The 13,989-nt window shown below is 38.6% G+C and overlaps 1 long non-coding RNA gene across 1 annotated transcript; it reads left to right on the forward strand.

Annotated features, from left to right (window-relative positions):
* The first annotated feature begins 13,084 nt into the window (after positions 1-13,084).
* Positions 13,085-13,531, forward strand: LOC115025814 (uncharacterized). Its single transcript, XR_003834243.1, has 3 exons — positions 13,085-13,175; positions 13,277-13,314; positions 13,405-13,531. It is a non-coding gene; the product is annotated as an uncharacterized LOC115025814 (long non-coding RNA).
* The last annotated feature ends 458 nt before the right edge of the window (positions 13,532-13,989 follow it).

Here is a 13,989-nt window from a genome sequence, read left to right on the forward strand (position 1 = left end):
GTTTAGGTTAAGTATAGTGGATACATGTAGAAGTTGTGGAGTTGCATGTCAGATGTAAAAGAATGGGCTACAACTGACATTTCAAATGTGTACAATAAATCTATAAGGTTTTAGCATGTAAGGCTTCTGCAAATGCTTTGGGTCTCTAGTGAGAGATTGTGAAGAAAGGGAACTGCAGGACTCATGTTGACTGACAATCTAAGGTTCAGTGTTTATAATATGGCACTACATGATGTTGTACGACCATGAGTTTAGCATGTTAGCATGCAAACGTTTGCCAACACAAATGACTTTTGAGGGTGATTGAATGTCATTAGTTTTGTAGGTATTTGTTCAGAAACTAAAACATTGGGCTGTGTCAGATAAACATTGGGTGTCGCCATTGGTGATTCCAATCAGCCTCATTTTCACTGCTTTTCACTCATTCCAGTAACACACTTTTCATAATCACACAGCCTACAAAGTTAGATTTTTTTATTTAAGTTTATTAGCATTTTTTGACATACATTTCTTTCTACATAGTGTAAAGTTATTTTGTTTATTTTTATCATAGTTAAAGAGCCTACAAAATGATATTTCGTCAGTGTTATTGGGCTTGGTATATGATAGAGGTTGCATATCTATTGTGAAATGTGCCATATATATATTTTTAATATTGATGGATTCGTAATAAATCACGATCATAACAGCATAAAAATGACTTCCGCTAACAACAATCGATCGCTGCGCCGGGAACATCCACTTCGGCAATGTTTGGGCGATGACGTCACAAGTAGAACACAGCCGCCAGTGTTCGTCTGCGTTGAAGCGTCCAGCAAAGACTGATGTCAATTATTATGAGAAAGAACGGACAACAATAGATCGCCAAGAATAATTGTGAAGCGATGTGTTGTATGGGGATGTGGGGCCGTCTCCAAATCTAGCTTTCTGTGGCCAAAAGAGGATAAAATGTCGACAAGTGCGTCGATGAAACCGACGATTTGTGGGCAGCACTTTGAGAGATCGTGTTTCGAACAAACTATGCTCGCCAAGGAAATGAGATTCAAAAAGAATTTAAAACTGAACGCAGATGCTGTGCCTACAATACGGCAGAGACCCCAGCCAGCACAAGCCAGCACTAGCCAGCACGCCGACTCAAACACGTCCGCCGATGCAGAGTCCTCCAACCAAAGAGACGACGAAATGCATTCGCCAAAAGGGAGAGAAGCGAAGGTAAGCCGTGCTACTTGTTTACTGTTTATTATTACAAGCATAAAGCCATAATCGGTCTAGCCTATTGTATGTAATGAGTTTACACCAGGCCCTAGCCGATATGTGTGTTATTGTTTGTAGTATTAATAACTTTAGCTAATTACACTTCATTAGCTTAATTCAGTATAGATTCAATGTTTATAACAGGCTTCCCCATTTTATTCTGTAGTTTGAGTAAAAGCTTGAGTCTATTTAACGTTTAACTATCACCCTATTATTACAGAGGTATTGAAACATTGGTGAATGAAGCCACTGACAGAACTGAGGATACCTGTATGATCAGCGACCATCTATTGGACATCCACACTGGGGAGGAAGCTGTGTGTACACCAGTAAGTATACAGACTGTACGTCATCTGTACATTACAGTTGTAGTACCAGTAGACCTGCACATGACGTGTTACAAATACAAAGTATAGCATCACCACATGCATGTACATAATTCATATATTTGTTTAATTTGATATCATTGCTCTCTCAATCACTTCAACCACATCTTTTATTATGAATATTATTAGATATTTTCTTTACGCAGACATGTATAAACATGCAATACAATTTCAAGCTGGTTTGAAAGATTTATTAGTAAAGTTGTGTTTTGTACATTTCAGACATGTCAGAGAGGAATTGCTGTGCAGACGGATCCCCCTCCACGGACACACCACAAGTCCATGCAGGCGCGACCACGTGTCAGGTCAGCTGGACTGCAAGTTCCAATCCATGTTGGTTGTTCCAAAGGTCAGCATCATAATATATAAATATATATATACACACATACATATTATATATTTATATATATTATATATTATTCTTGATTATTAAACATCTTTTTTGCAGAGTATGTTACTGAACTCTTGACCGACTCTACGCTTGTGCCAAGACAATGTTGATGAGGAACCTTTGGAAGTCCCAGCTCCACTCAGCAGTCGGTGGAAGAACCAAACAAGAGGGATGCTGTTGTGCTGTATAGAAGCAGATTCAATCACTGAACTGATATTGTGTTTTGTTATTGACTCTAATAAAGTGCTGATACTTGAACGACGTGTAGTTGTCAGATGGAAACGTAGCACAGATCTTTTGAATGGCACATGATGGCATTCTGTGGTTCTTACCAGTATCCCCAACAAGATCTCACCAGCTGGCGGTATGCCACATAGTGATACGTTCTGTAACATACAAGATAATACATGTCAATGGTAATCACTTCAACCTTATTTGCTTATTTATCTATTTATTCTGTGACTGTGCCAGAGTGACCATTCGACTCTCCATAAATACATCAAAGTTTCTGAGCTCTACACATTTTTGCACACAAGTAACTTACTCATTACGTGGCTGATCACCTGCTTGTTGTCTGTCTCTCTTCGAATACATGTGGTAGGCTGTCTGCAACACCCAAACATCCAGACACTTTGATTTGAATCCTGGGTGATCTGTTATGCAGGTTATGTTTGCACCATGTCCCTCATATTCATTGAGTTCCTCCATGACATCCTTTTCTTGGCAGCAGCTCTTCAATTGCTTCCATAATTGTACAGTTTTCACATGTACACCTAAATGTACAAAAGAAGAGTGGTAAGGATGTACACAATATGCAATATCCAGAAAAAAGGCCAATATTAACGTCATTATAATTATCATTATCGTCAACGTCAGTATACAGACTATACTTTATAAACCAGCGCTGTCCTCCGGTCTGTTTGTTAGCTAATAGCTAATGCTTTATATACAGCTTGTAATATATGACGTTTGACATCAGACACAACGATAGAACCTTAACCGCAGAAACTTCGAGAAAGAATCAAGTTATCAAGCTTTACAGACGTTGATGTGTCCAAGTAGAGAAGTAATTGAATATTTAGGGATCGAGCAATTTGCGGACAACTAGTCAGGTTTCATAACAATTCAAGGAAACCAAGCTATCGACTCGATAGCAAGCTATCGATAGCTTGCGATCTATTTACGATCGAGGATAATGTTACGTTTTATTATGATGTATTTACTATATATTGAGAAGTTCTATGAACTATAGTCAAATGTATATATATACCTGTCTGTGTTCTGTTGTCGCACAGGATCTCCGCCAAATCCAGGATCACCGTCACCATCATCCGCATGTTCGCTCCCATCTGTGTCTCCATCTTGAACACTGTGTCTCGCGCTGCTCTGTTTCCACCACGTTAAACTCGCCCGCATGATCTAAATCCACGACACCGGCATCCTCTTCAATAAACTCCTCTTCTTGAAGGTGCAACGAGTCTATTGACGACTCACTGTCACTCGATTCTGTCGAAATATCCGAGCCAGAGTCCGACATCGCCACGTCTGCCGCTTCTGTCTGTGTATGTCTGTGTATTCAACTGGTGGACTGTTTTCTACTTGTGACGTCAGAACACGGCGTCGGGTGTTTCCGGTAGCGGCGATGTAAACATCGGTGGTCGACATACTAAATCATGATTTATTAAATACTGCGATCATTGTGTCATAAATGACACATCATTTTACACCACAAATAGAATTTACTATCATCAGCAGAAATTCATGTTCATCATTTCGTAGGCCCTTTAATATCTAGTTAGTAGCAAACTGTCCAATGTTTATTTGCAGTTTCTGTGTTTTTCTCTCTTTTTTTATTAGCTTGGCCTGCCAGTTTCTATTTTGTTGACCTCTTTTAGGGCCTAATTTAGTTTTCAATTATTTTTGCTTTGCTCTTTCTCATTTTTTAGGTTAATTAGACCCCTAAAAGACAACAACAAAATACTGCACTCTCCTTAGAGTACACTGAACCTCAATTTATCTCAGTCCATCAACCAGCTACCGTAGTTTCTGACCTCATTTAACTTAAATTTGAAAGATTTACACAAGCCGTACATCCAATACTTTCCCCTTTCATCCTCAAGACAAATCTGTGTTGTTGGCCCAATACTTCCTGGACAATCGGAAAGTACCACTTAAGAGAAGTATTTTTCTTTTTTGCAGATAAAAACTGTGGCCAAACAACTGAATTTAGTCCCTCAATTCTCTGCTTGAAATTCAAGTAAAGTTCTTGATCCTGAGGTTGAAACAGACTATGAACAGGTACTTTTGGTATTTACTTTATCACACCCTTTCGAGGTGACCTTTTCTGCACGAGACTGTCAGATTGCTAATTCCCCGCATACTCCTAGAGACAGGTAGAGGAAATATACCATCACATATACATATTCAAAATTCTCTAATATACTCAGACCACACAGTCCAGATGCTCTAGAGCGAGAAAAGCTTGCCCTTGGGATTTTGATTAACTTGAGCTTGACCTATGCTAACACACACGTACGCACGCACACACGTACGCACGCACACATGCACGCACGCAGACACACACACACACTGACGACTAACTCACCTAAAAAGTCCTGTGTCACTGAAGAAGAGCACTGGCATGCTGCAGTTCTGCTCTGCGCTGCTCCATTGATCTGATACTGTTTTGTTACCCCTCAGTAAAAATGAACAAAGGCTGACACTTGATCTGTGGTGGGAAGAAACGCTGTTGTCCTTATTGCCCCCTTGTGGCCAATGGTCAACAACTTACTTATTATCTGGATGCCTCTGCACCACAATCACACACACACACACACACACACACACACACACACACACACACACACACACACACACACACACACACACACACACACACACACACACACACACACACAGACAGACACAGTACAGACAAGTAAAGACAGACTGATATTTGAAGATCCTTGTTGCCCTGAGGCTGCTCTTCTCTTTTGTTGGTCTGGTCTCTTGTTTAGATTCATTATACAGCTGACGTCAGATGCCATTCCTCACATTCACAGCCCAGCTGTCAGTGTATCTGTGTGTGAGCATGTGTATGGGAGTGTGTGTGTGTGTGTGTGTGTGTGTGTGTGTGTGAGAGGGAAGATGTTTGACCGGTTTGTCAACCTGATTCCTACATTTTTACTTTTGCCAACCGAGTAATCTTTGCATGTTTCTCTTTTGCAATTTGCTGCAGCATGCATACTTTTCTACAGACAAACACACACACACACACACACACACACACACACACACACACACACACACACACACACACACACACACACACACACACACACACACACTAGATAAAGGCTAATCCCCTGTCCAGGAACTGTCTGGTCCTGCATCCTGTAAGACCAGCTGTTGCCCTCCAGTGATACACAGATATACGATAGATAGATGGATAGAAAGATAGATACATACATACATAGATGCATAGACAGTTAGATCGATAGACAGACAGATACATAGATAGTTAGATATAGAGATAATAAACATGTCATGTATGCTGTCTTTTCAAAAATTCTGATTTCCTGAACGCACCTTGCACACACCCACTCTCTCTCTCTCTCTCTCGGTCTCTCTCTCTCACACGCACGCACACACACATGACACCTCATACTACAGACAATGCTCTTGTTAAGAGACAGGTGGACAGATGAGGGAGAGCGACTCACGATAGAGAAGAGAAGAGAAGAGGAGGCAACAGAAGGAAAGACGAGAGAAGAAAACTGAGAGAAGTTGCGAAAGATACTAAAACGGTGGCAGTTTCTGGACTGATTGATTGATGAATGATATTACCGGAATCATGGAGAGACATGTGCACATGTACATGTATTCACACACGTAAGCCCTACATAGACTCTGCAGATGCTTTTGAAAAGCATTAGGTAAGCAATTTAAAGATTCCTTACTCAAATTGTTATTGTAATTGTAAGTTTGGACACCAAACTTCAGAAAACAACTTGCTAATAATTTTAACATGTTGTCTGTAAAATGTTCTGACAGTTTGTGGATGGGGCATACAAAGAGGTGCAATGCTTCTAAATAGAGGGAACAGATAGGAAAAGTTTCAAGCAATTCTTGAAGTGTCTTGACATTGTTTTGAGTTCAAATATAGAGAGTCAGACTGTGGGAACTTGAGGATAGAAATGACGATAACAGTACGGCTCTCTTTATCTTAATCCATCTTCTATCAAAGGTTTTAGATAGGTGTAGGTCAGCCTGGGAACAAAACAAAGCAACACTGCAGTGGAGTGAAGCACGCTATGGACTATTGAATATGAACTTACAAAAATAAATGAATAGTTTGTATCTATACAAATTATTAAATACAATGCACTCACGCTATATAATTAAAGCCTGTATATCAACATTTTTTTAATAGAGTTCTGCCTTATTACAGGCACTCCCTGTATTACAGTTCCATCAAGAAATAAGATTGACGTGTATAAATGAACATGCGCACAAATGTATTAATGTACAGGTTAAAAATAGAACATTAAATGGAAAATTATAATCATAATCATAAACAACACTGAGCCAACTACATTTACATCTGAAGGGCCAGTAAAGATTACACTCATGCTGTGAGTACATAAGAGCTATAGCTGCTTGGTTTTATCCACTTTTGTTTATTAAAGAGAAAGAGAATGAAAGAGTAGAAAATGTGCCTTAGTGTATCTACAATTTGTTATCTAAATTAATAATGTTTTGGTGAGATACTGTATTACCTACATTCTTTAAAAAGCACAAACGTGAGGTGTGTCAACAACATAAAGACACCACATGCAACAATAACCTGTCATTTATGAAGGTGTGAATGCAGTGAGGTGTAACCCAATCTGCTGTGTCCACCCCTGCCCTGCAGTCGATCCGTGAGTGTAGACAAAGCCACAGATAATATTAGATAGTTTTAGTTTACCAGCGGTAAAGGAGCATTTAGGGGGTAGCCTTCTCTCACAGCTGAAACAATGATACACTATGATCATATCCACATTCAGAAACACAGACTGCACGCAAGGGAAATTGATATTATCACTCACAAAGCTTGAAATGAAATGTGAATATTTTGCAAATCCATGAGTGAGTGATGGAGAAGTAGCTGACACATGTAACAATGCAAAGGCAAATAGAACCACAAAAGAGGAAGATATGTAATTTGCATGTCTCCCTTTGTTTCCAGGAGGATGCATGGCCTTTGCTTTAAAGGACGGTGGAGATGGACACATCATTTCCTTCTTGTCATCTGGCTTTCAGTGCTGGCAGCCCCTCCACCCAAAGGTAATTACAGTAGCATATAAAGAGGAAACAGAGAAGGAGATAGGCTACATAGTTTTATATATTGATTTAAATTTATGGAAATTATATTTCTATGCACTAAAGAGGCTTTTAGATTTGAACTAACACACTTAGGCCTACTGAAGGCAATTGTTTTCAGTTGTAGTTGTGTTGTCTTTAGTTAGCATGCTAGCTTGTCCAAAACCACCAACTACACTGTTAGAGAAATAACACCCACAAAAACACTGATCAAAATATTAATATGAGAGGCTTAAAGTCTACAGTTATTACCTAACAGCTCTGTGAGGCAGCACTTAGCCACGTTGAGCTAAATGCTAATGTCAACATGCTAGTATACTCACACAATTACAATGCTATGTATATGTTTATCAGGGTTTTGGCTAGAACACGGAGGTCACAACAATAGCAACAGTGTAAACAGAACCAAAAAACAATTTTTTTTTAAATTATTTACAGTTATGGATACAATTGGTAATTTTAAATGTAATAGGTGCAATTTATTTTGTGTAATCTACCAGTTAGCATTTCTAGCATGTGTGAACCTACAGGATATCGAATTGTAAATATTTCAAATGAATGCGGCCAGGATGGACTTTTAAAGTTATAATATGTCATTGTTATTTGGCTCTTATGTTTAACTCAATCATTCAGACTATTTCTGCTTACAGTGCAACCCTGAAGTGCAATTAAAACTTTATATCTGCATTTCTTTCACCCATTCCAGCACATGGCTATTTCCTAGGAGACACTAAGGCAGTATTAAATGGCTGTGAGGACCACTGGACACTGCAGGACAGGGTCTCCATGCCGTTGCTCTTTCAGATGACTCTGTGTGTGGACATCCGTGTGGTCGTCCCCGGAGCCTGGGTGGCCTACTCTTACAGCTCGGTCCACGCACCTAGACCTGAGCTGGGTCTGGAGGGGGACGATGAGGCACTGTATGGATGGCTGCTAGGGGTCCGACACCGATTTCCTATCCGGCTGTCCCCAACATACTGGCATAGGGTGTGTCTGAGGAGGGACGTACCACGCAACTCCTTTAGCCTAGAGGTAATACTACTAATTAATAAACGAGGTTTGGAATGAAAGACACTATGCAAAATGCACTGAAAGACGAACAGTTTGACAGGCACGCTGAAGTATAAGTGTGTAGTAGACTCACACAGCAGAGCACCATACATGCAAATAGATACGGTACTGCTATGATAAAAAAACCTATTGCTCTTCCTATTGTACTATTCTAAGCAAATCAAAAAATTACCTCTGGCTTTTTCCTGTAGTTTGCAAACCATTTACTTTTGGGTATTAAGCTAGCAAAGCTAATCACAACAACTTAAAGGGTATCTCCATTTTTGTATAACTTTGGTCTTATTTTTGTAGTTTTGGCCATCATTTCTATCAGTTATGGCATTGTACGCTACACACCAAAGGTACAGGGAACATAGCAACATCATTATAGTGCATGAGAGGGCAAGAAACAGGTTGTATCAGACAGGTTGTAGCCAAGTTTAGTCATCTTAACAACTTTGTTTCTAAGTAAAATGGCAAGCAAGGCAGGTGAATAATTCTACTCTTTGTCAAATAATTGAAGCTAACCTGAGTGTTTATTTAAAACCTGTATGATCGACTGAGTGCAATGTGTTTATTCTTCTGAAATCATGGCCAAAACTATGACAATAAGACCCAAGTTTTAATAAACCAGAATTCCCCTTAATAAGCTAGAACAAATGTGGGGGCAGTGTGGGCTTAATAATGTACTCTTTATTTGCAACGTTAGTAACCCAAGCCGCGTAAATGTTTCAGGTTGATGGGAAAATGGTGGCAGAGAGGACAGTCATCGCTCAGGCCATCCCCCCTGCCGGCTCCCTGTGGCTGGGCTGCCGTCCAAGAGACCGACGCCCAGGAGCTGCGCTTGGGGAAGTGGAGTTGTACCTGTTCCGCATGTGGGCAGACTTGGGCGACCATGGCCTCTGCGAGGACGGCACTGTGATTGGCTGGAGCGCTCAGTACTGGGGCGTGACCAGTCCCAGGGCCAGACAAAGAGACCCCGAACTTCTGTGTGGTGAGACAGATATGACTTTCCTTGCATTTATAACAGAACATAACATAACTTTAATTCACGCTAAAGCATAGCATGGCATGTTTGCAAATTGTTGTATAAAAGTCCTTAAGCATGCATCTAATCCTGTATTACTATAGTGTTCTCTTCTCGTCACATTTACAAATGTAACTGACTATTTTAATGTGAAATTTGTATTTTTCAAATAATAATTTGAAGTAAGTAATAGTGCATGCAGAACATTCCTCTTAATAGTAGCACTTAAGTGGTGTTTTCATCTCTTACACTCGTCTACTGGACACACAGTAGTTGTGCATGTTCTTACAGCATGTTGTATGTTGAATGTTGCATGTTTTCATGTGTCTTGTAGACCACAGACGGTTGAGACGAGGGGCACGTTCTTTCAGAAGCTTGTCTAATGGTGTGTATACACGTGACGTACACATTAACATTCATGTTGTGTGTATTTGTCTAAATGTATATGTGTATTTGTATATGTTTGTATGTATGTATGCACAGTTATATTGTCCTTTCAAAATTGGAAAATTGTCTTCAAAACATAAAAATAGATCATGTTACAAAACAAAATGTGTTTACAGATTTGTATTTGGCATTTTGTTTGACTTTTATTTAACCAAGTCATTGTCAAAATTACCTATACAGTTAAAATGAGTTAATTAAGAAAAAAACGGGTGGAAAACTTTAACGTGATTTTACCATAATGCTTCTAAAGATTGTTTTAGTAGGGAAAAATGACCTTCTGGATAAGGGACACAACTTAAGTACAAGACAGAGACAACAAGAGACAGATAGATTTGAAAGCAGAAGTAAAGAACACTTTTGAAGGGCGGAGGGACATTTTTAATCCACATTCATTGTTTCAGAATCCATAACTGGAGTTGGACGATTATTAATAACTCCACCTGGTAACAAGACGATTATATCCAATTAATTAATACCTCTAATTATCTAAATTACAGGGCTTCAATCTGATTATTAATTAACATCCTTCTTACCTTCTTTATTTTACCAGAAGTGTTTCCTCCTACAACTACCTCAAGTCCTGTCATAGCAACCCCTGCCACTCACGTGAGCAACCTGACGTCTAAGGTCACATGTGAGTGAAGCTGTGTCAAAATCAGTATCGGTTGAATCAAGTTATGTCAGTTAATGAAAGGAAAAAAATAATAATTGTATTGTATTTATGTTATGATAATATTATAATGTCAGTAAATTATAAAAAAGTAACAGATTTAAGCATCATTTAAATTTAGCCCTGCATTTTGAAGTTTTGGCCTTCATTTGTTTCAGTAATTATTACATTATAATGTCAGAAAATAATAACAAATGTAGGATGATTTCAATTTGAGCTTGCTTTTTATATTTGTGTCCATGTTGATTATGATAACATGTCAGTAAATGATAAAAAGCAACAGAAATGTAAGGATGATTTCAATTCAAAGTCAAAATGATCCTTTAAATGATGTAGTTAATGCAAACTTTTATACAATACAATTCAAGACATGGCTGATGTCTGTACTTCATTTTCAGTTTCAACACCCACTGATAGCACCACAGTGAACAGCAACCAAACACCGCGTCTGTCAGCGACACCACTGGCCAATCTAAGTCCAGAAAAAAAGCCAGCCAACCTCCAGAATTCATCTGTTACACACTCAACAAGTGTCGCCCCACTAGCGACACTCACCCCAGTCAACCCGACCTCAGCTTCCAGTACAGATTCCCCAACAGCAGACTGGACACCATCTCACACCACAGTCCTGCCCTACACTGCTGTTCGTGCGTCCGGCGCCAGCTCAGCCTATCAGATGTCAGCCAGTACCCAAACCTCTCCAATCACAACTCTGCTTGTTAACCAAACCCCGTCTGGAAGAAAACTTACATCGGGTTAGTCTGGATGTTTAGTGCATATGTGTGCGGGTGTATCATTACGGTCTCTTTCTGTTACTGACTTAACAAACATATAATACCTAAAGCTAGTGTTTTTTATGTTTTAATTCTCTTTTATAAATATATTTCCTCTTTTGTTTTAGGGTCCTCATTAGTAAATTGTGACATCAGCCAACTCTGTTCCAATAACAGTAAGCAATATCCACCTTTTGTCCAATCAAAGTGTTATATTTAGGCATATTTCTGGCCTTATAATATCTTTCGTTCTGCAGATGCTCACTTTTGGATGTCCATAAGTGTGGAGGCCGAGGGCGGCAGTACAACTGAACAAGATGTTCACAACTTGGTGAGAGTGACAATGTCTTCTCATCCACTTTGTTGGGTTTCTACTCCTTTATCGTGTCATGCCACTAATATCTTTAAATGTCAAGTTGTCACAAACAAGTTTTGCCGGGTCAACATTATGTTGTAGGAGAAGAACATTCCAACCCTGTGATGCACCTGAGATTTATTTCAACCATGTATTGCTGTATAATCCTGGATGATGTGTCCACAATCTTAACTCGTTGAGTTTTTAAATTTATATATATAAAATATAAAATATAAAATATAAAATATAAAATATAAAATATAAATATAAAATATAAAATATAAAATATAAAATATAAATATAAAATATAAAATATAAAATATAAAATATAAAATATAAATATAAAATATAAAATATAAATATAAAATATAAATATAAAATATAAAATATAAAATATAGGTGTGTCAAACATAGGTCCATGATTCCCCCAATTTTAGGATACAAAGCTAAACCTGTTGTAAAAATTCCCTTTGCCGATTCCAGTCTATCAACATTTAATTAGATGAATCAATATATCGTTCTGTCTATAAAGTGTAAGCAAATAGTGGAATATGCCCATCAGAGTGCAGAGTGCAGTCTAAAACCTGAATCAAGTCAAATTGTACAAGTAGAAGAAGTAAACAACCAAATCCACCATATGGAGACCATAAGTTTGACTTACTAAGTCAATTTGACTTTGACTTACCATGAGCATATTTTATTATCTATCTTTTTGTTTTACTGCAAATAAAGAATAGGTTTCCATTAGTTAAATCAAATTGAAACGCTCACCATGAAGCGACCATATAACTGTTGATAACATTGTGACTTTAAAGTGTTGCTTCTGACTTTCCTCGGGTCAGTCTTTCATTCTGTTTTTTGTCAGATCATAACAAATCTAGGCCAATAAAACCACTGTTTTTAAGTGTAATACAGGTTGTGCTTTAATTCAGCAACCGCCCATGAACAGTTATTGTATGATTTTCTCTGTAGCTTCAGCTGACTGCCTTCAAGGAAGTAGCATCCTACTCAAAAGCTGAGCATGAATAGCTGAAATCAAAACATAGACAGCACCAATTTCCCCAGAGGTTGTCTCTTTTTTTGTACAAACAAAACCTTAAGCCATCAGAATGATGTATAAGATACATTAAACACATAAACACATAGTCGCTTTAAGTAAACATAATTTGTCTTATGCATTCTGGTCCTCTAAAAATAGGGAACTGTGTATAAAAAAGGGTCAACCTTTCTACAAATTTCATCTGATGTTGATGTGTTATGATGCATTTGTCACTGTCCTAATACTTAAACTGTATGTGTTTAGCTCCCTTGACCCCGCACAGTATCAGCATGTCTGCCCTTGTCTCTGCATCTTTCTCTCAGGTGTCAAATGCTTTCAGTTGCCACAGTGACAGAGGTGATGAAGCACAGGGAGAAACAGGCTTTATATATTTCTGTCAGGGTGACAGACAACTTCAGGTCAGTCTGTCCCAGAAACAGGCAACACCCATTGGCTTTTCAGAATAGAATTCCTACTACAAGTCAGGCAGACGACTACAACTTTCTCTTTCTCTTTGCAGGTAGAACAGGTGAACTGCAGTGCAAAAAGTAACATAAGGTAAAAGCATGTCAGGAGGTATTTTGTGTTAACATCTACATATACTTCAGATTTCACCTCCTCACAGTGGTGTGAATATATTGTTTCCAGACAAACAACCTGCGATGTGCTGTTGCAGCTCAGCCACGCTGTCTCAGCTTGTGAACTGCAGCGCGCTGGAGTCTCTGCACTGCAGCAAGCTGGAGATGGACAAATACAAGCGAGAATCACGGGAGAGGTGGAGAGAGTCGGTGAGCATTTTTTAATCAATCAATTTACCTGTGTTCCTTTTCAATGATCGTCATACATGGTCAAAAAACACACACACACACACACACACACACACACACACACACACACACACACACACACAGATATATCCACATATAAAATTAAACATTTTGTGTGTTTCTCAACTGTTAGTAATTAAACATGATAACACAGTGATGTAAATAACCTGTATGAGAAAAACATTATATTTACATTTGACTTTAGTTTACATTTGCACTGTGCCTTTAAGTAACATACAAGTGAAAACAGACACAAATACATTATTTTGCAAACATGCAAAATACACCCATGCTTAGATCACACTTACAAATACAGATGTACCCGTGTGCATGCAAAACACCAACAGGAATACATGCAGTCACATATTATACATAGACACACACACATTTATCAAGTCAAAGTGTG

The sequence above is a fragment of the Cottoperca gobio genome, chromosome 20, assembly GCF_900634415.1.
Source record: "Cottoperca gobio chromosome 20, fCotGob3.1, whole genome shotgun sequence".
Taxonomy (NCBI): Eukaryota; Metazoa; Chordata; class Actinopteri; order Perciformes; family Bovichtidae; genus Cottoperca; species Cottoperca gobio.